Source organism: Schistocerca americana, chromosome 6 (genome assembly GCF_021461395.2).
Source record: "Schistocerca americana isolate TAMUIC-IGC-003095 chromosome 6, iqSchAmer2.1, whole genome shotgun sequence".
Classification (NCBI taxonomy): domain Eukaryota; kingdom Metazoa; phylum Arthropoda; class Insecta; order Orthoptera; family Acrididae; genus Schistocerca; species Schistocerca americana.
This window is the reverse complement of record NC_060124.1, coordinates 352,132,654-352,155,464: the sequence shown is the minus strand read 5'-3', so window position 1 is coordinate 352,155,464 and position 22,811 is coordinate 352,132,654. Positions and strand designations below refer to the sequence as shown.

General features: G+C 43.4%; 1 non-coding gene across 1 annotated transcript; it reads left to right on the top strand.

Moving 5' to 3' along the window:
- Positions 1 to 12,556: 12,556 nt before the first annotated feature.
- Trnat-ugu lies at positions 12,557 to 12,630 on the top strand. Its single transcript has one exon. It is a non-coding gene; the product is annotated as a tRNA-Thr (tRNA).
- The last annotated feature ends 10,181 nt before the right edge of the window (positions 12,631 to 22,811 follow it).

Sequence of the window (22,811 nt, the reverse complement as noted above, 5' to 3'; positions counted from 1 at the left end):
TAATATGCTTATTTTTTTCACTGCTTTCGTATGAAGTCGTATTTTGGAGTAAGTCATCATTAAGGAAAAATTATACATTGCACATAAGTGTGAAAACATAACAATCGATGGAGCTCAGCCTTGCAAAAATTTATTTATGGAACTAGGGACATGCACAGTAGCCTCGTAATATATGGTTGTCCCATTTATCTTGACCACCGTAAGTAGCAGTTTGTCCAAATGCAAATTACAATATGTTTGAAGCAAATGTTCTTCAGCCGTCAGGGGGACATCAATCAATCAGCATGATTGCCTTCGTTGTAGTTTTGATTTTTAAAAAGACATGAACGGCGGTATGACTTTTTTTAAATGGCACCCTGTATTTTTTATTCGGTAATTCATTTCCTCTCCTAAAATCCTACTCAAAAGTGTATCAGTGTACCATGCACAAAACACAACATTATTAATTAAATAACACAACAGTGACGCTGGCGCTCGCAGCGCTTAGTGCAGGTAATGGAACACATTCACGTGTTGACGGTCACAGAGGACAAATTTAGACATCAGTAGAATGCACATCCGTCATTCCGTCACCATCGTCAGTTGAGGAGTTGTGTGAGTAGAATGTACACCAACGAAGAGAAGGTAGAAATGTTATCTATGGGGAATGTAAGTCAGAAGAACATTTTTTTTTTTATGTACGGGTACACTTAGTACAGTAGTTTAATCCCTTTAAATACTGTTGTGTAGAGTAAAGGTTGTCCTTACTACAAGCAGCATCGACAAAACGGTTCTTTTATTGTTGTTTTTGTTGTTGAAGGTGAGCGAAATGCTAAGCAGGCAGCTGAACTGTACTGAGAGCGATATCCTGACGATAGCCCACCTTCCCGAACGACGTTTTCTCGTCTTGTTGCGACGCTTCAGGAAACGGGAAGCTTCAACCCACGACAACGCAACCGTCGTAGTACTCGCACAGACGAAGCTGCCGAAGTTACGGTTCTCGCTTCCGTTGGTATGAATCCACGCGTGAGCACACGACAGCTTAAACGCGAAATTGGCATTCCTAAAACGAGTATACATCATATTCTTACACGTCACCAGTTCCATCCTTACCATGTACACCTACATCAACAATTGCATGGGATTGATTTCCAGCATCGTGTACAGGTCCGTCAGTGGGCACAGCAGCATATCTTCGCCAACACGATTTTATTCTCCAATGTCTATTTACCGACGAATGTTCCTTCTCAAACAAATGATAGGTAAATACAAGGAACATGCATTATTGGTCCAGCGACAACCCACGATGGCTTAGACAGGTGGAACATCAGCGTCAATGGAGAGTTAAAGTCTGGTGTGGGATGCTTCGTACTACAATTATTGGCCCTTACTTCATCAATGGTGGTCTAAACGGCACAGCGTATGCCAACTTCCTCAGACGAATTCTTCCTCCTCTTCTGGATGAAGTGCCGCTAAGAACCAGAATGCTTACGTGGTATCAACACGATGGATTTCCAGTACATAATGCCTTGCGTGCACGTCATGTTAGGAACCGAAGGTATCCTGCCAGATGGACTGGTCGAGGAGAAACAGTTACTTGGCCTGCTAGATCTCCTGATTTAACTCCTCTGGACTATTTTCTTTGGAGATGCATCAAAGACGTTGTCTATCGCGATATTCCAACAACTCCAGAGGACATGCAGAAAGGTATCGCGCTTTCTTGTAATTCTGTTCAGCAGGCAACTCTTGAAGCAGTAAATAATTCTTTCATTCAACGAATGCACAGTGTATCTGTCCAAGATCACCACTTTGAGCACATTGTAATGTTGCACTCCTGGGCAATGGTGCAGGAGAGTCAAAGTCAATTTTGTGTTATGGTTTTGCCTAGTTTACATTTGTTTTCTGACAACTCCAGCAAGTGGAAGAGTTTGTGAACCCAGGTTCAAAATTAATATTCTGTTATGTAATTAAAAACGTTGTGTTTCAGAGAATGGTACACTGTAATACATTTTTGTATACGTCTTTAGGAGAGGAAATGAATTACCGAATAATATAATACAGGATACCATTTAAAAGTCGTACGGTTGTTCACATCTTTGGAAGAAACAAAGCGACAACGAAGGCAATAATGCTGATTGATGTCCCCCTGACGGCTAAAGAAAATTTGCTTGAAACATTTTGTAATGTGCGTCTGGACAAACAGTTATATATATTATTTCCGATTATTGCCTTTTAAGAGAGCTATTTAACTTGAGTGGTCATGATTTCTTCTTCTTTCTTCGTTCTTCCCAAATTTTCTTCATACGTTCACTGTGTTTTCTCTTGCGTTCTTCCGACCATCTTTTTCCATTTCTGCCCTCCGTGTGTTCTTATACATTTGTGTGTTTCTGTACGATGTTTCTAAACTGTTCTCTATTGTTTATATTGTCTTACGGGATTCCCATAATAAGGTGACAGATGAGAATGCTGTGCTCAAAAACAAGGTTAATATTGTAGCCTAACTCCTGGACTATCTGGTTCATAGGTGCTTACATAACAGTTACCGTCCGGCAGCTGTACAACACAACGCACGCACTTTTCCATCCGTCTACTCAATATTCTGGCGGTTACACCGGTTACTAATGTACCAGCATCTCACATTTGCAATGACGTATCTCACACTTACATTAAACTTTGACCTTGGAATGCTATTCATTTAAATATGTTACCTACACAAATGGTTCCGATATTTCATTACTATACTTTAATTATTTTTTGGTGTTCCGATTTTCTTTTCGTCAGTGTATAAAATGCAAAATCAAATCTGGTTTCTGACAGTATCCTCTCACATACTTACACAGTTTGTAGCAAAACAGTACCGAAAAACTTGGAAGGGCTGTAGAAGATGCCTTGAGGATTCAAATCATTTGCCGAAATGTCGTATAAAGACGAAGCAGCTTGTCCTAGCCCAGTCCTACCGTTGGGCCACACTTCAACACACGTTGACACTGCTGCTGCCACTGTCGGAAGCGGTCTGTGCAGTAGTGTTGATCCTACGTAGACATCACTGCATTGGAACATTCTCCGATATCAATAAGGCGTACGATACGATTTGGCGGCACTGTATTCTCACTCAACTGCATCACTGGGACTCTCGTGGTCACCTACCCGTCTTCATTCTGTCTTTCCCGTCTCAGCGCAGTTTTAGGACCAGAGCTGTCAGATCGTTTCGAGCAGGAGAGTGGTGTTCCTCAGGGCAGTGTTTTAAGTGTTATCCTCTTTGCCATAGCCATCAATAGTATCACGTCTACGGTAAGGAGTCCAGTACAGTGCTCCTTATTCGTGGACGATTTTGCTGTTAAACGTCCCTCCTCTGGTGTTGCATCAGCGAGCTGTGAGTTGCAAATTACTGTACGGATTTAAGGGCGATAACCTCAGGGTTCAGCGCCCATAAGCACCTTCACATACACACACACAAACACACACACACAGACACACACACACACACACACACACACAGTAGTGTTTTGACGTGATTTGATGATTCTGATCTCACCTAACATCCCAAAAGCTTCTCGAACCACTGCAAGATGTTCCACTTGTGATTCTGGTGCGTCAGTGGAGATTCACGCTTACAGCACACAGTACAAATGGAAGGCGTTGTTCCCTAAAATTTCTACGGATCTGTAGAGTCAAAAGTTGTTTCCGGAAGCGAGTACCCATCACCAGTGTGTTCTTCGAGAGGAAACATATCAACTGGCAACATCAGTGAAAATATAAGTTCGGCATGAGAGAGTGCTCAGGTAGCTAATGGTCAAGGCACCTATTCGCTACAAGGAGATCTTAGTTCGGGACACGGTCACAGTTTTTCGTTAGTTACAGTATATTCAAAAATATAATTGGTTTTGACAGTTTATGAGCAACAGGGGATCGTCCAAATGCGGTGGATGTTTATAAAAATGTATATTATTTAATTTTAAATTACTCATAAGTTGAAAGATGAATTTTGATGTTGCCACACTTTTCTTGAAAGTGCTTCGTGTGAAAGATTTTGTAAAATTAAAGATTACAATACAGAGAAATATCGCCGTATGTTGTTTGGGGTCTAGCGATAAGGGATACACACAAAAGTTGACCTCATAGACGAACCAAAATAAGGAGAGCGTCACCGAAAAATAAATTAAAGAAAGTGTTACAGAGGATTGGATGCCCTAGTGGGAAGATGAATGGCAAACTGTTCCTCAGTTGCGTTGGGATCATACTTACCTTCTGTCCAAATTTATTTTTACTAGAAGCGTTAACCTGCCACTTCGTGGGACTGCAGAGGGTTAGATAAGAGAATAAGAATATATTTTGTTCCCGTCCTTTTTACAAGCGCCTGAGAGCTAATTTTGCGGTCAGTCAGAAAGCGATATATTGACCATAATTTCCAGTCTGCAAGTCCACATTCTTCTTGTAGTGTAAGATACGTTTCTACTCCATTTACGCAACAGGATCAGGAACTATGATTATAAATAAAATATTTGAGTTCTAACTGATCAATGTAGTCAATAAATTTTTCGCACGCGCAACATACTAATATTCCTGATAATAATAACAATAACGATGTCTCTTCCATAAACAGCAATATGAGAAGTCCATAGGCAACCTCAACGGTAAGTTCCAATTAAACTGTCTTACGCCCTGACAACTAATAATGAAGGGCCGCTGCTCGCCAAAAGGTGGAAAACACACTGAAGCGCCAAAGAAATTGCTATAGGCATGCGTATTCAACTACAGCTATATTAAACAGGTTGATAGCGGCCGTACGGTCTGCAACGCCAGCAAGTGTCTGGCGCAGTTGTTCGATCGGTTACTGCTGTTGCAATGGCAGGTTATCAAGATTTGAATTTGAACGTGCTGTTATACTCGGCGCGCAAGTGATGGGCCATAGCATCTCCAAGGTAACGATGAAATGGGGATATTCCTGTACGACCATTTCACGAGTGTACCGTGAATATGAGGAATCCGTTAAAACAACAAATCACTGACACTGCTGTGGCCAGAAAAAGATCCTGCAAGAACGGGACCAACGACGACTGAAGAGAATCGTTCAGCGAAAAAGTAGCGCAACCCTTTGGCAAATTGCAGCAGATTTCAGTGCTGGGCCATCAACAGGTGTCAGCGTGCGAACCATTCAACGAAACATCGTCGATACGGGCTTTCGGCGCCGAAGGCCCATTCGTGTAACCTTGATGACTGCACGACACAGAACATTACGCCTCGCCTGGGACCATCCACACCGACATTTGACTGTTTTAAATGGTAGGACGAGTCTCTTTTCCAATTGTACCGAGCGGATGGACATGTACAGTTCTGGAGACAACCTCACCAATGGACCATGCTTGTCGACAGTGGAACTTTCGAGCTGATGGATGCTCTGTAACGGTGTGGGGCGCGCGCAGTTGGAGTGACATTAGACCCCTGATACGTCTAGATACGACGTACGTAAGCATCGTTTCTTATCACCTCCATTCATTCATGTCCGTTTTGCATTCCGATGGACTTGGGCAATTCCAGCAAGACAACACGAAACCTCACATGTTCAGCATTGTTAAGAAGTGGCTCGAGAAACAGAGTTTAAACACCTCCACTGGCCACAAAACTCCGGGGACATGAACGTTATTGAGCTTATCTCGGATGCCTTGCAACGTGCTGTTCAGGAGAGATTTCCACCCGTTCGTACTTTTACGGATTAATGGATGTTCCAGCAAGATTAATGGTGTCAATTTCCTCCAGTAGTATTCCAGACATTACTGCAGCTCTCGCCACGTCGTGTTGTGGAACTTCTGCGTGCTTGTGTGGGACCCACACGATATTAGGCAGTAGTACCAATTTCTTTGTCTCTCAGTGTAATATCACTACTTTCTGTAGTCTGGAACCGCAAGACCGCTACGGTCGCAGGTTCGAATCCTGCCTCGGGCATGGATGTTTGTGATGTCCTTACGTTAGTTAGGTTTAACTAGTTCTAAGTTCTAGGGGACTAATGACCTCAGCAGTTGAGTCCCATAGTGCTCAGAGCCATTTGAACCATTTTTGAACTACTTTCTGTAAACACAAAGGGCGAAACACAAACAGTTACTTCCTCGAAATATAAACAATGCAAGACGGACTACAGTGCTAGCGAGTTCACTTCCTGTTTGTACCGAAAAGATGCGTTTAGTTGTAGCCTGGCCCTGACGTCATCCGAGGCAGTGCGTAAGCATAAGTTTCATTGACGCTTAGTTCGCGCTCTGCTGTTTGGAAGTTTAGTTTGTCGCCTGTATCATTTCTGCTACTCATTACTTTCATCTTTCTTCAGTTAACCCTCAGACATTTGGCACACTATGGGATTTTTTTCCTACACAGTCCGTTTCGTATTCGCCCTGAAGTTTTCATTGTTGATGGCATTACGAAACGGAAGAGGCCAACAGTGAAGCACAAATTCGTATTAGCAAACGGCTCAGATTTCCTTTGGAGGTGTTTTCGTACGAAACTGCTCCGTATACACTCATGCGAAGGAAAGTATCCCCGGAGAAGATGGAAGCACTCTATTGGAATGTGTGGTGTGTATCAGGTAGTCGTGCACTCAGGGAAATGAGTATCGGAACGCCCGGTCTTGTTGCAGTTCACAAAACTCGCGTCTCCGGAGAAGGTGTACAAAAGGGTGAGGAATAAAGGAGATACGTCTCAAGAAAGGCCCGAGTCCCTGCTTCTCCACATACACTTCGCTACTCCAGCCAGTCAAGAGTTCGGTTTCCCCACTGCAGTTTGGGATTTCATAGCACTGTGGCCATCATTATTCTGCTCTTATGTCACCCGTTATTAACTACTTCCCGTGCTACTGTATTCCGTCTTCAAAACCGTCGACTGCAGATATCAGAATATGTGGCCTCTCAGACATAAGTGTCATATTGTTTTAGTTTTAACCAAACATTCAATTGACGCTAGAACGAAAATTTGGTAGTAACTATGTCAATGCTGTTGGGTACAGTGCCCTGCGTTTGTGTCCGTGAATACTGTAGTCCCAACGGAACGAAGTAGCGCAGGATATGGTCACTGGATTCGATTCGGATACAGCTAAGTTCGAGTTATCATTTGATAACTCACATTTAAATTTTCCACACTCGTTTTAAATTACTTCCTGTGAATGCTGTGATAATCCCTCACCTAATCTCTGACCTACAAGTTTCTCTTTTCTTCAGTCTATGCGAACGTTCAAATGCTTCAAATGGCTCTGAGCACTATGGGACTTAACTTCTGAGGTTATCAATCCCCTAGAACTTAGACCTACTTAAACCTAACAAACCTAAGGACATCACACACATCCATGCCCGAGGCAAAATTCGAACCAGCGACCGTAGCGGTCGCGCGGTTCCAGACTGAAGCGCCTGGAACCGCTCGGCCACCAGCTACCGGCTTCCTGTTTTAAATCACCTCCATATCGATGTGGTGTTAAATTCTGCTCTCTTCCTTGCCAATTTACATTTCGAGTGGTGTTTCCGTTTTTGTATCCCGCCTAGATAGGCGGCTCGTGGATCTGCTCCTGTGAACTGCTTCTGCCAAATAGGCCGAGAGTGAAGGCAGCGAGTAGGAGCAGGAAAAGGTGAAGTACTTCGGTACTGCGTAGAGGTTAAATCTGTTTTACTGGTGTATGAACATATAAAAATGATAATGTTATATAACTTTTCCTACAGATGAGCACGTAGGTGCGAAGCTGTATATCAATGAAATCAAACATCGGCTTGAAGTTACAAAGGGAAAATCTGTAGTGGTTCGGCCACTATGAAATAGAAACAATATTGCTTGGTCGTCTACTCGGAATCGAATGGGCAGAATCTGGAGTGGCGCTCGTAGAGCTGCACAGCGCCGGCTAGAGCGCGCTGTCGTCGGTGTCGGTGTCGTAGTGGCAACCTAAGAACTTGTACCTACGCCTTGGCATCGTAGCTATGGATACCACATCCGTTATTTATAGAGAGTACATCAATAAGCATTACACGTAACGAATTGTCGTAGAATATGTGTCCGGAAACGCTTACTTTCCATGTTAGAGCTCATTTTATTACTTCTCTTCAAATCACATTAATCATGGAATGGAAACACACAGCAACAGAACGTACAAGCGTGACTTCAAACTCTTTGTTACAGGAAATGTTCAAAATGTCCTCCGTTAGCGAGGATACATGCATCCACCCTCCATCGCATGGAATTCCTGATGCGCTGATGCAGCCCTGGAGAATGGCGTATTGTATCATAGCCGTCCACAATACGAGCACGAAGAGTCTCTACATTTGGTACCGGGGTTTCGTAGACACGAGCTCTCAAATGCCCCCATAAATGAAAGTCAAGAGGGTTGAGGTCAGGAGAGCGTGGAGGCCATGGAATTGGTCCGTCTCTACCAATCCATCGGTCACCGAATTTGTTGTTGAGAAGCGTACGAACACTTCGACTGAAATGTGCGGGAGCTCCATCGTGCATGAACCACATGTTGTGTCGTACTTGTAAGGGCACATGTTCTAGCAGCACAGGTAGAGTATCCCGTATGAAATCAAGGCGGTGAATCGAGGAAGTACAGTACATACTGACGAAACTAAAATGAATTCTAACATGGAAACTAAGCGTTTCCGGACACATGTCCACATAACATCTTTTCTTTATTTGTGTGTGAGGAATGTTTCCTGAAAGTTTGGCCGTACCTTTTTGTAACATCGTGTATATACGCGCGCGAGTGGGTGTGTGTCTGTGTTTCATCATACAACCAGTGCCTTCTTCGCCACGAGTAACATGGGACCTTACACCGAGGTGACAAAAGTAACGGAATACCGCCTTTTATCGTGTTTGATTTCCTTTTGCCTGGTGTTGTCCAGCAATTGGACGTGGCATGATCTCAACAAGTCCTTGTAACCTTAGTTTCATCTGACTTATACAATGTTGAGATAACATACGGGACTGCAGACGGTTGACTTCGCCGAAAACCCTAAAGTTGCTTGGAAGTCCGCTGCACAAATATTGAGCTGTTATGAAAGTGTAACAGGCGCTCGATGTTGTGTACGAAATAACGTCCCGATTATGTCTCACAAATGTTCCGCGAGATTCATGTCTGTCGATTCGGTGAACGAAATCATTCGCTCGAATTCTCCAGAATGCTCTGACGTGATGCAGTGTCGTGCATAAAAATTCCTCGTTGTTTGGAAACATGAAGTCCATAAAAGCCTACAAATGCTCTCCAAGTAACCGAAGATGAGCATTTTCAGTCAATGAGCTATTCAGTTGGATCAGAAGACGCAGTCCACGAAAAACACAGCATATACCGTTATGGGGCCACCACCATTTTACACTGTGCCGTGTTGACAAGTTGGGTTCATGGCTTCGTCGGATCTGCGTCACATTCGAATCCTAACGTCATCTCTTACCAACTGAAATCAAGACTCATCTGACCAGTCCTCAGTTTTCCAGTCGTCTAGGGCCAACCGATATGATCACGAGCCCAGGAGAGGCACTACAGACCATATTGTACTGTTAGCAAAGGCACTCGTGTCGGTCGTCTGCTGCCACAACCAATTAACGACAAAAAATTAAGTAGTCTATTACATTTGCAATACAAGAGGGCAGTTCAATAAGTAATGAAACACATTTTTTTCTGAAACAGGGGTTGTTTTATTCAGCATTGAAATACACCAGGTTATTCCCCAATCTTTTAGCTACACAACACTATTTTTCTACGTAATCTCCATTCAATGCTACGGCCTTACGCCACCTTGAAATGAGGGCCTGTATGCCTGCACGGTACCATTCCACTGGTCGATGTCGGAGCCAACGTCGTACTGCATCAATAACTTCTTCATCATCCGCGTAGTGCCTCCCACGGATTGCGTCCTTCATTGGGCCAAACATACGGAAATCCGACGGTGCGAGATCGGGGCTGTAGGGTGCATGAGGAAGAACAGTCCACTGAAGTTTTGTGAGCTCCTCTCGGGTGCGAAGACTTGTGTGAGGTCTTGCGTTGTCATGAAGAAGGAGAAGTTCGTTCAGATTTTTGTGCCTACGAACACGCTGAAGTCGTTTCTTCAATTTCTGAAGAGTAGCACAATACACTTCAGAGTTGATCTTTTGACCATGGGGAAGGACATCGAACAGAATAACCCCTTCAGCGTCCCAGAAGACTGTAACCATGACTATACCGGCTGAGGGTATGGCTTTAAACTTTTTCTTGGTAGGGGAGTGGGTGTGGCGCCACTCCATTGATTGCTGTTTTGTTTCAGGTTCGAAGTGATGAACCCATGTTTCATCGCCTGTAACAATCTTTGACAAGAAATTGTCACCCTCAGCCACATGACGAGCAAGCAATTCCGCACAGATGGTTCTCCTTCGCTCTTTATGGTGTTCGGTTAGACAACGAGGGACCCAGCGGGAACAAACCTTTGAATATCCCAACTGGTGAACAATTGTGACAGCACTACCAACAGAGATGTCAAGTTGAGCACTGAGTTGTTTGATGGTGATCCGTCGATCATCTCGAACGAGTGTGTTCGCACGCTCCGCCATTGCAGGAGTCATAGCTGTGCACGGCCGGCCCGCACGCGGGAGATCAGACAGTCTTGCTTGACCTTGCGGCGATGATGACACACGCTTTGCCCAACGACTCACCGTGCTTTTGTCCACTGCCAGATCACCGTAGACATTCTGCAAGCGCCTATGAATATCTGAGATGCCCTGGTTTTCCGCCAAAAGAAACTCGATCACTGCCCGTTGTTTGCAACGCACATCCATTACAGACGCCATTTTAACAGCTCCGTACAGCGCTGCCACCTGTCAGAAGTCAATGAAACTATACGAGACGAAGCGGGAATGTTTGAAAATATTCCACAAGAAATTTCCGGTATTTTCAACCGAAATTGGCCGAGAAAAAAAATGTGTTGCATTACTTATTGAACTGCCCTCGTATATTATTTAAACACTGACACACTTCACACAGACTTTTGATTATTACACAATGTCTATACTCAATAAATCCTTTTCTGACCACAACAAAGATACGAATACTAGTCTCAATGTATGCATAAACAAATCTCACAAAATGCCTCCAGTGCGCAAGCAACAAACAACTACGTGCACTCAAAAGGCAAATTACCAAAAATTGTCACTTATCACCAAAGTCTCTTTCGTGACTACTAGAACGATCACGGCAGGCTGCGACATCTCATTCGCGAAGCTTCTCTCCACCGCACGTTCCGTCCGAACAATTCCGACTCGTCTCAACAACTAACCGCGATAATAATGTCTGACTCACAGTTATTGTCTGCACACAGCAGGGTCATACACTTCCAAACTTCAGCCGCTGCTCTCGGTCGATAATTGAAGCCCGTCGACCACTGTGTTGCCCATAGAAAGAGGCAATGCTTGAATTTTATTATTGTCGGCACATTCTCGACACCATGTGTCTCGGAATATTTAATTCACTAATGGTTGCAGAAGTGGAATGTCTTGTGCGTCTGGTTCTAGCTACCATTCCGCGTTCAGAGTCTGTTAATTCCCGACTTGCAGCCAAAATCACGTCGGAAATCTTTTCACGTGAATCACCTGAGTGGTGTCCACTCCTGGTAGCTGAGTGGTAAACATCGCATCTTTACTAGGACATTGTGTGAGCCGCGGACGTATTTTCAAAGTCAAGTATGACATTCTGATGCCCCCTACGAAATGTCAACAAAAAAGCGCAAGTCTTATATCTTTCTACCACATACAAACCATGGAAAGAACCAAGTGGTAGCCTTGGTACACATTTGTTAAACGAAATAGCTCCTGCTGACATCAGTGCACCTATATATGTCCAACACATACCCAACCGATTATACAACTTTATATACTTTTTAGTGTAATACAGCTTCATACAGGTAAAAATGGTTCAAATGGCTCTGAGCACTATGGGACTCAACTGCTGAGGTCATTAGTCCCCTAGAACTTAGAACTAGTTAAACCTAACTAACCTAAGGACACCACAAACATCCATGCCCGAGGCAGGATTCGAACCTGCGACCGTAGCGGTCTTGCGGTTCCAGACTGCAGCGCCTTTAACCGCACGGCCACTTCGGCCGGCTCCATACAGGTAAGGATCGCTGATAAAGCCATCATGAAAGTGAAAGAACTTTACAATATTTTGATGAAAGGCAAACCCAGAAACAAAAGTATCCTTGTTATAACTGGGAAACAATATGGGAAAATATTCACTGCTGGTACCTGCCAACGTATATCAAATCGACCTGGTAGTTTGCTGTCAACAGGAAAATTGCATCGAACTCTAAACTTCACTCTATTCGATTGGCCGAGTCACCGCTGTGTACATTATGTAATATACTAGATACCGAAGGGCACAGATTGTTGTGTGAGAAGGTAAAAGACATATCGCTCTACTTCAGACAAAAAATAGCGAGCGTCAGCTCTTACGGGACTCGGCAACGCGCCGCGAGTAATGAGTATAATGGGCGGGGACACGACGAATGTAGTGCGGGACAATACGTTGAGAATGTGGGTTTTGCGGGAGGCGTGCCAGAGATAAATCCCTGCAGACGCGCTGTTCTCTGTGTCCTCGGTGGCTCAGGTGGATAGAGCGTCTGCCATGTAAGCAGGAGATCCCGGGTTCGAGTCCCGGTCGGGGCACACATTTTCATCTGTCCTCGTTGACGTATGTCAACCCCTGTATCAGCTAACGGTGGTCATTTCATTGTAACTGGGTGTTGTGTTGTCCTTATCAGTTCATCCCCATCGACACGCAAGTCGCCGACGTGGCATCAACTTGAAAGACATGGATCAGGTGAACGGCCTACACGCCGGAGGCTCTAGCCACTCGGCATTTCCATTTACCTGAGTAGAAATGACAGCTCCGCCAATGCACTGCCGATTTATATTATACATTGCATACACGATACTACCGTCATCTGAGTACGTTTATGTCGCTGTCTCATGACTTTTGTCACCGCAGTGTGGAACGATATCAGATATTTTTCCTCTAGCGTAACGGAGGTCGTTTTGTGACGGGGATGGAAGATTTCGTGGTTAAATCGCTGTATAGTTTTCAATGAGTAAACCGAATGTGAAAAGTATCCAGACCTGCAAGCAATGTACATAATAATTGCGGTCGAATTGCTGGCTCGTGTTAGGACAAATGGTAACGCAAGGACGTAGAAATTTCTGGCCGATATGAACGTCGGAACGTACTAATTATGAGAAGAAAACTGCGAGAATATGTGTAAGAAGTGCGCATTTGGAGCAGGATAGATACCATGTGAGGTTTATTCACCCCTGTCGAGAAAGTGTTTAATTACGCAGCCTAGCAGTTGGTTATCGATGACTGTAGTCATACATGGTCAGATGCTTTACGTCTCTTAGTCAAGCCAAGTGCTGTGCGAATTCGTTTGCACCACATGCATTGAAGACGTTTGTGAGCTAGTTGTGATGCAAATTGGAGCATTTTTAGGCCGGCCGCTGTGACCGAGCGGTTCTAGGAGCTTCAGTCCGGAACCACGCGGCTGCTACGGCCGCAGGTTTGAATCCTTAGGTTAGTTAGGTTTAAGTGGTTTTAAGTCTAGGGGATTGATGACATGAGATGTTAGGTCCCTCAGTGCTTAGAATCATTTGAATCCTTTTTTGGAACATGCTTCGTAACGCTCTGGGAATCTTTTAATATCACTAAATTAGGACGTTTGGTTGAGAAGATAAATACAAAGAAGCTCAATACTTACAATTGGCTGCTGTGAAACAGCAATTAGCTGTTGATTTGTCACAACGAACATGTCGGCCAAACATACGACCTTAAGGGCGTACTGTCGGGCACGGAACCAAGTTGTGCATTCTGTTTTATGCACAATATTCGACGGCCGATCCAAATGCTGCGAAGTGAGTTACTTAGGTTGCTTGCTGGCAGCACTCTAGTCCAATCAGTTAGGGAGACTAGTGGATCAATCTTCGAAACCTTGTGCATGAAACGAAATGCAAACGCGGCTTTAAACCCGAAAGTCTCTTATTAATGAAGCACGACGGACTTGTATACTTTTACTGGATTCTCTTTCGGACATAGGTCAAGTCGGATCATTTATCCCATAGTGAAGCGGCTGACGGAGAGTTCTCAGCTTCAGAAAATGCCACCGAACAACTTTCAGTCAGATCACAAATCACTCAACACAGGTGCATGACGCGTGTCCCGCTGCCGTCTTAGTCATCGAGTAAACGTCGGCGATCCTCGTCACCTAGTTCTCACTCGCGATGTAGCCAAATGATCCATTCAGTGAGAAGCTGGACAGATCCATTGACTGTTGCCTACAAAATGCCAGCCGAATTTTCCGTCCCTGAATAGACCATACCACAGGACTATCTACGGGCTACAATTATGTAACTGAGCGGTTTAGTAAAGTGAGGGGCCAACTCAAGTTGTATTGTAGTGAAAAAGGTTTCAACAAATTTCAGTCTTCTTTGCAGACGCATAATTCTTACAAATTTTGTTTATAGCTCAGCATTGTAAAACTAAACATGAATTTAAACTCAAAACGGCCAAATGGCTATGTGAGTAACTTTTAAGATTTTTCTGAATGGGTTTTGCATCAGGAGTTGCGTGCACCACAACCACCATACCAGTTTTAACAACAAAAGGAGGGCCAGCATTGGTGGTTGAAGTAGAAATTATTTCTGTTGCAAATCGATTTCATTCAGTCCTTCCAACAATGATTTCCTTTTCGATTTCTTCACATTTTTCATCCAGCCATTTCATCGTATTTATGTATTCCTGCATTTCTCTGAACATTTTTGTACTTCCTTCTTTCATCGATCAACTGAAGTGTTTCTTTTGTTACTCATGGGTTCTTCTCTGTTACGTCGTTTGTACCTGTGTTTTTCCTTCCAGCTTTCGTGATTTTTTAGAGACGTCCATTGCTATTCGACTTAAGTGCCTACTGAGCTATTCCTTATGACAGGATATATGGCCTAGAATTAATCAAAGTGCATTTCTTCATTCCTTATTACTTCCGTATCCCACATCTTTTTGCACTGACCTCCTAACTAGTCTATTAAGCTTCACCCTACTCTTCATCACCACTAAGTTGTGATCTGAGTCTATATTTGCCTTTCAATACAATATAAGATTTTGCGATCTTTGCCTGGCCTTGATGTAGTCTAACTGCAATCTTCCCGTATTCCCGGCCTTATCCAAATATATATCCTCCTTTTGTGATTACTGAACAGAGTATTCGAAATTATTAGTTGAAATTTATTGTAGTACCTGTAATATCATTGTTATTGTTTCTGATCTGAACAACCCTATCACTGAACTGTTCACAAAAACTCAGTCTCTGTCATACCTTCCTATTCATAACGAATCCCATTGTACCATTTCCCGCTGCCGTTGGTATTACCCTATACTCATACTAGACTGCGCCTTAGGATTTATCTTTTGAAATTATCTGGCTTCCCTGTTACGTTCAATCTTATGCCATTCCACGCCCTGACTCGCAGAACATTATCCTTTCGTTGGCTATTCAATGTTTTTCTCAAGCTCACCTCCCCCTTGGCAGCGCCTTCCCAGAAATACGAATGGGTACGAATGGGTACGAATGGGTAACTTTTCCGAAACATTTAGCGAATGGAGGGATCATATTGACACTTCTCAGTTACGGGCCACATGTCCTGTGGATTTACATTATCAGTTTTCAATTCAGTGGTTTCCATTGCCTTCAGTAAGAAATGTAAGTACTCTCATTGTCAGAGAAGGAGGTGCATCCAGAAGGGCGTGACGGATCCACTGCTAACTGGGTAAGTACGTTTTACACCGACAGCTATGGTAAAGATTACTTTCCCAGGTTCGGCCATGTTCTCGGGGAGCGTTTGGGACCATGTCGTCGTGCTATTCGGTTGATATAAGACAGTCCCAAACAACCGTGGGACCAGTACGACAGCGGGCACCGTTACAAGAGCATCTCCTGAACGTTCACTATTCCCAGTCGACAAGCTTGTTCATCGTCGTACTGCGAGCCATAGCACGTTGTAGGCGACAATGGATACAGGAAGGCATACAGGCATCAAATGTAGAATCTGGACGTCCAGCAAGTACCGGAAGGAGGAAGCCAGTAGCGAAGAGATGCGACGTTGACGATTAGAAGGAATTCATCGGGCTGTCCTGCCTTCTCTGCAACATCCAGTTAGTACCGTTGGCAGGCAATTGCATGACGCAGGGCTCACCACACGCCGAACGTAGCGACACCTGCCATTTATACCTCCCCGCAAAATGGCGCTCGACGCGCCTGGTGTCAGCAACGAGGGACATGAGGCCCTGTAGACTGGCATCGGACGAGTCTCGTTTCTGCCTCGGAAGCGACATCCATACGTCCGTGTCTGGAGGCTCAGTGGAGAGCGCCACGAAGAGCGATTTGTAGCGTGGGTGACTGTGTGGCGAGCAATATCCTAGGTCACCTGCTCACCGTTAGTGTTCCTGTCGAACTCCATGGCAGCTGTACGGTACATGTATGAGGTCCTCCGCTGTTCATGAACGCCCACGCCCTGAGTCAACAGGAAAAATTCGTCCTGATAACGCTGCTATTTCTTGAGCGAATGTTTCGACTGTGGATACTCTCAGCTGCAAGCAGCATGTGATGGAGTAACACAAGACCACATCCGACACCTATACAACCAAATGTCGTGACGTCTGGACGCTCGGATGCTGGCACCACATTAACATGTACATTTTTGGCGGTGTAGCGCAATACACGTTGGTCCGTCATAGTTGGAAGAGTAATTGTTTCACATGCTTGCTACCATTTACCTGCCTGCCAACAATGTTCGCAATTCGACTTGTCTTTCAAAGACGATAAATGTATAAAACCTTATTAACAAATGCATCGTACATACATTAATGTGAAATGTATACTGCTTGAATTGCATGTATGAATTCGCATAAATGTAACAGATGTGAGAATGTTCTGCCAAAATAATCTAAAAACGAACGCTTAATATTGAAAAGTAGTCACGCAGCATCGTGATGCAAAACATATGGTCATCTAAGTGTCCCAATAAGGAACCAGCATCGTGTCGCCTACACTTTAAAATGTGATAAGCGTAAATGTAATAATGTCGTAGAGCCAAAATTCAAACGCAAATCAGTCGTGAGTATCAGATAATATGCGAAGGAAACTTCGTATGCAAACTGTAAGGAACTGTCTCAGAGTTGAAGTCATTAACTGAATTTAAATGTGGTAGGGGTGGGGAACGTGCATCATCATAACGTAAAATATCGTAGAAAAAAATACAGAACTACATTTTGCAGAATTTCATAAACGCAGTTCTATAGAAAAAAATTAAGGCAGAATAAATAAATATCAAGGTTTCTGTGGTGTGCGTACTGTAAGACCTTCAGTACACACACCATCAGATTATTTGACTTGTTACTCTAACGAAGTAGGTGAGTGTCAGCAGTATGTCTCGTGGACTTATCGTGGCGCGTTTATCTTCTGCCGTAAGGTCAGACGATAGAAATCCCACTTGCACGCTTAGAGTAGCAGATTGACGGTGACCAACTTTAAACAGAATTTGATTAATTTTCACACACATTTATTAAAATAATAACAAGCGTAAACCTTACGTAACTTGATTCTGGATGCTATTTACAATTGACAATCTGAAGTTCCTTTGGTCTTGGTACCTTAATGTTATTCCCACATATCTCTGATACTTGACAAAGTGTCTATTCATTTATCTTCATGGCTATGTATATGGTAATCTTTTTAGGCGCAGACTGAAACTTGACTATAGACTGGTACAGACTAATGCAGACTGGTACATACTGGTGCAGACTAATACAGACTGACAAATCGGAGGTCTGTACACTCATTATAATACCTCACGCGTTCATGTATCACTGCGCGAGTGTGATCCATGAGGAGAAATGGTTCTACGTAAGCAGCAATCTCATTGGCTGCGTTACATATTAATACGCGGATCAGCGGAAGCAGAATTTGGTCCATCTCTAAGGCAGCGCCATCTCGTAGTGCAGAGACGGACGAGCGCTGCGCCTGCGCTGTTGTGCTTACAAGGGAACCTCCCCATCGCACCCCCCTCACATTTAGTTATAAATTGACACAGTGGATAGGCCTTGAAAAACTGAACACAGATCAATCGAGAAAACAGCAAGAAGTTGTGTGGAACTATGAAAAAATAAGCAAAATATACAAACTGAGTAGTTCATGCACAAGATAGGCAACATCAAGGACATTCTGAACTGAGGAGTGCCGTGGTCCTGCGGTTAGAGTGAGCAGCTGCGGAACGAGAGGTCATTGGTTCGAATCTTCCCTCGAGTGAGAATTTTACTTTCTTTATTTTCGCAAAGTTACGATCTGTCCGTTCATTCATTGACGACTCTGTTCACTGTAATAAGTTTAGTGTCTGTGTTTTGCGACCGACCCCAAAACCGTGCGATTAGTAGACGAAAGGACGTGCCTCTCCAATAGGAACCGAAAACATTTGATCGCAAGGTTATAGGTCAACCGATTCCTCCACAGCAAAACACGTCTGATATATTCTATACGACACTGGTAACGGCATGTACGTCACATGACAGGAATATGTTGTCGACCCACCTAACTTGTACACTTGGCGAATGGGTAAAAAGATTCTTCTACCTTGCCCGATTTAGGTTTTCTTGTGGATGTGATAATCACTCCCAAAAAAGTGATGAAAACATAAGAGTTTGCCACATAAACTGAAAATAAAAAATAAGAATTTTCACTCGAGGGAAGACTTGAACCACGGACCTCCCGTTCCGCAGCTGCTCACGCAAACCATGAGACCACGGCGCTCCTAAGTTCACATTGGCCTTGATGTTACTTATCTATCACATGGACTACTCAGTTTGTATATTTTGCTTATTTTTTCATAGTTCCGCACAACTTCTTCCTGTTTTCTCGATTGATCTGTGTTCGGTTTTTCAAGGCCTATCCACTGTGTCAACTTATAACTAAATCTGAGGGGGGTGCGATGGGGAGGTTCCCTTGTTAGCAGGGCGCGCTCTAGTGGGAAAGTTGTGTACGCGCTGACTACGCGGAACTATGTACACAACAGTTTCAGAAGCACAACCCTAGGCATCTTATTGAAAATAGCAAGTAAAAATTGGATTATTCATGCAGATGCACTCCGAGATTAAGTTCCTGCACTTTTTATTATCATATTCGACTCACATCTGAGTTGGCAAGGTAAGGATAACAATATAAAAAATATGACCTTCTCAAATGTGCTAAGACCTAAGAAAACAGAAAATGTGCACGCATGATAAATTAACGATAGCGACATGTACTTCATTCACTTGCGAATAGTACTGGTATAGGAATATGTGAGTTAAAACAATAACTTACGAAGCATTATTAGCTTAATATGAAAAAAACTGATCTAGTTTCACAGATCATTTACGAAATGCATGAGAGGCATCCATCTACAATATACGTCCTATGTTATTACTACTGGTTTCGGTTAATATCTTTTATCACAGTATGAAAGTTCATAGGCAATTTACGTATCATGTGGTATCTGCACAGGCATGTTACCAATACAGCCCCTTCACGACAGCTGAAAATCAAAATAAAAAGAATCATCCGCCCTAGAGTCGTCGTCTGCCACACGTGCAAGAATAATATTGTAAAACGAAAATCCTTGCAATAAAATATACAACAAAACACCTGAAGGCGAAATCGGTTGACTGCCGGGGTGGCCGTGCTGTTCTAGGCGGTACAGTCTGGAACCGCGTGACCGCTACGGTCGCAGGTTCGAATCCTGCCTTCTCCTGCGTTCTCGCTTGCCGCGCCCGGGTTCCCGGATTCGATTCCTGGCGGGGTCAGGAATTTTCTCTGTCTCGTGATGACTGGGTGCTGTGTGATGTCCTTAGGTTAGTTAGGTTTAAGTAGTTCTAAGTTCTAGGGGACTGATGATTCAGAAGTTAAGTCCCATAGTGCTCAGAGCCATCTGAACGAAATCGGTTGGTAGAGGAGGGTGTTGCTGCAACGAGGTGCAAAACGCAGCCGTTGTAAAAGGTAAAGGTGATAGACCTGCAAGTAACAGTTTATTCCCCAAAAAACAGCTGTCCAATATTATAGCAGCTACGCTCAAGTGAAAAATAAAATAAAACGTTCCAGCTTCTGCCACGTGTGCCTACCTAAGAACAATATCCGACTGATCGGCCCAGTGGCTTACATTGCTGCCACGAAAACAATACAAAATGCGCCACCTGTTGGGTGCAGACTGTAAGATGTAACCATTTGAAATAATATAACAGAAATAATTGAAGAATGACAGTTAATGTAAAATTCATGGAGAAAGTGCAGGTCATAAACTTGATGTACAGGGCGTTTCAAAAAGAAAGAGCAGATTTCAAACATTTATTTCTCAAAAACTACAAATGATAGAAACACAATTCAAACGTTTCTTGTCAGAGAAAGGTTCAAAGTTTTTCAATGGTCCGCGCAGAAGTTCCATGCAAATCCGCAGTGGCGCTGGCGTTTGTTTGTAGGAAAATGGCGACGACACCACAGGAACGATCATTTTGTGTGCTGCAATTTGCAAAGTTAGAGTCCATTGTTGGTGTGCAACGTGCATTCCGCCGTCAATTCAACAAACAGCCGCCTCGTCATAAGCAAATTTATGAGTGGCATCACAGATTCGTAGAAGATGGTTGCATCTGCAAGCGAAAAAGCACGGGTCGTCCACGCACATCGGATGAAAATGTCGAGCGTGTCCGTGCAGCTTACGAAAGGAGCCCTAGAAAATCCACGACACGGGCAAGTCACGAACTAAACATGTCTAAAACAACGGTATGGCGCGTTCTGAGTAAGCGTCTGCACATGAAGCCGTACAAACTGCAGTTATTGCAAGCATTGCGTCCTGACGACCACAACAAAAGGTTCGAATTTTCAACTGCAATTCTACAGGACATGGAAGAGGAAAATTTTGCCGAACGATTAATTTTTTCAGATGAATCAACGTTTCACATTTCTGGTAAAGTTAATCGGCATAACGTACGAATTTGGGCGAGTGAAACTCCGAGGGACGTTATTCAACATGAAAGAGACTCACCAAAGGTTAACGTCTTTTGTGCAATTTCGGTAAACAAAGTTTATGGACCTTTCTTTTTCATGGAGAAAACTATCACAGGAACCATTTACCTGGACATGTTAGAAAACTGGCTATTTCCTCAACTTCAGGAAGATTCAAATCACTTCATCTTCATGCAAGATGGCGCCCCACCACACGTCTCTGAACCTGTACGACGGTACCTAAATAACACCATTCCAGGACGGTGGATTGGAAGAGCAGGAGCACAAGATCAATGTCATCGTCTGTGGCCTCCCAGGTCACCAGACCTTACTCCCTGCGATTTTTATTTGTGGGGGTACATAAAGGACTGTGTTTATGTCCCACCTATGCCCGCTACTCTTCAAGAGGTACGACATCGAATTGTTGCGGCCGTGAATTCGGTAACTAAAGACCAGTTGCGTCGTGTGTGGCAAGAAATGAGATACCGGTTTGATATTTGTCGTGTAACAAATGGTGCTCATATTGAGGTACAGTTTTGATATTTGTTGTGTAACATTTGGTACTCATATTGAGTGAAGGACCGTTGGAATTGTGTTTCTATCATTTGTAGTTTTTGAGAAATAAATGTTTGAAATCTGCTCTTTCTTTTTGAAACGCCCTGTACTTGAAGAGCTGGAGATTTTCAAGCATGTTTCTAAGAACGATGGCCTCATTCTCAATGAGAAATTACAACTATGTGACAAAAATTTTTTGAACGATTCCAATCATCTACTCCCGGAATTATGATTCCTATATTTCTACCATATCTCCTGCCTCTGCTTCCGAAACATCGTTTTCTTCGATTCTCATAGATATGTGCTACTAAAGTTACCTTCACGCAATTATTTTCTGGACTGTACAGCTGTTTGTAAAAAATATTTTCTGTATTATTCTGTCCTTTACGTAATGGTAATTTCTATAAAGCTTAATAGATGGCTCACATGGACACCTAATCTGCTTGACTACTGTGTATTTTCAATAACACATGAAGCTCTCTTCCTTTATATTCGTTTTTTAAAGTAAACTATCATTTTTTTCAATTGTTTCTGTTATCTGTTTGAAGTGGACACATGTTACTGCCCGTGCCCGACTGGCAGCGCAACTTGTATTGTTTTCGTGAAAGCAATGTAAGTCACTGTTACGATCAGTCTAACGTTGTTCCTAGCTAGGCACACCTGGCAAAGAATGGAACGTTTCATCTCATTTTTGACTGCAGCATAGCTGCTCTAAAATCTGATCACTGCTTTTTCGCAGTGTAATTTTACGGAAGTAACATTTGTACCTCATGACTTGTCTCCTTGGTTAATGTGTTTTTGGCCATTATAAATTTTATAAATAGTTCAAATGGCTCTGAGCACTATGGGACTTGACAACTGAGGTCATCAGTCTCCTAGAACGTAGACCTACTTAAACCTAGCTAACCTAGGGACATTACACACATCCATGCCCGAGGCAGGATTCGAACCTGCGACCGCAGCAATCCCGCAGTTACGGACTGAAGCGCCTAGAACCGCTCGGCCACCGCGGTCGGCTAAATTTTATATGTACTACTTTACAGGGTTTATCAAGAAGAACCGTTAGTAGGTGTTGAAACATAGGTCAATGTGTCTAACAGTAACTTGCAACCGGTTGGCAATATAAAACTATGTTGAAAAGATATTTAGTCTATTTTTTAATACTCTGGCACGGTCTTCATCTTACATTAATTTTCCAAGAAACATTTGGGAAATAACAGAGTGATC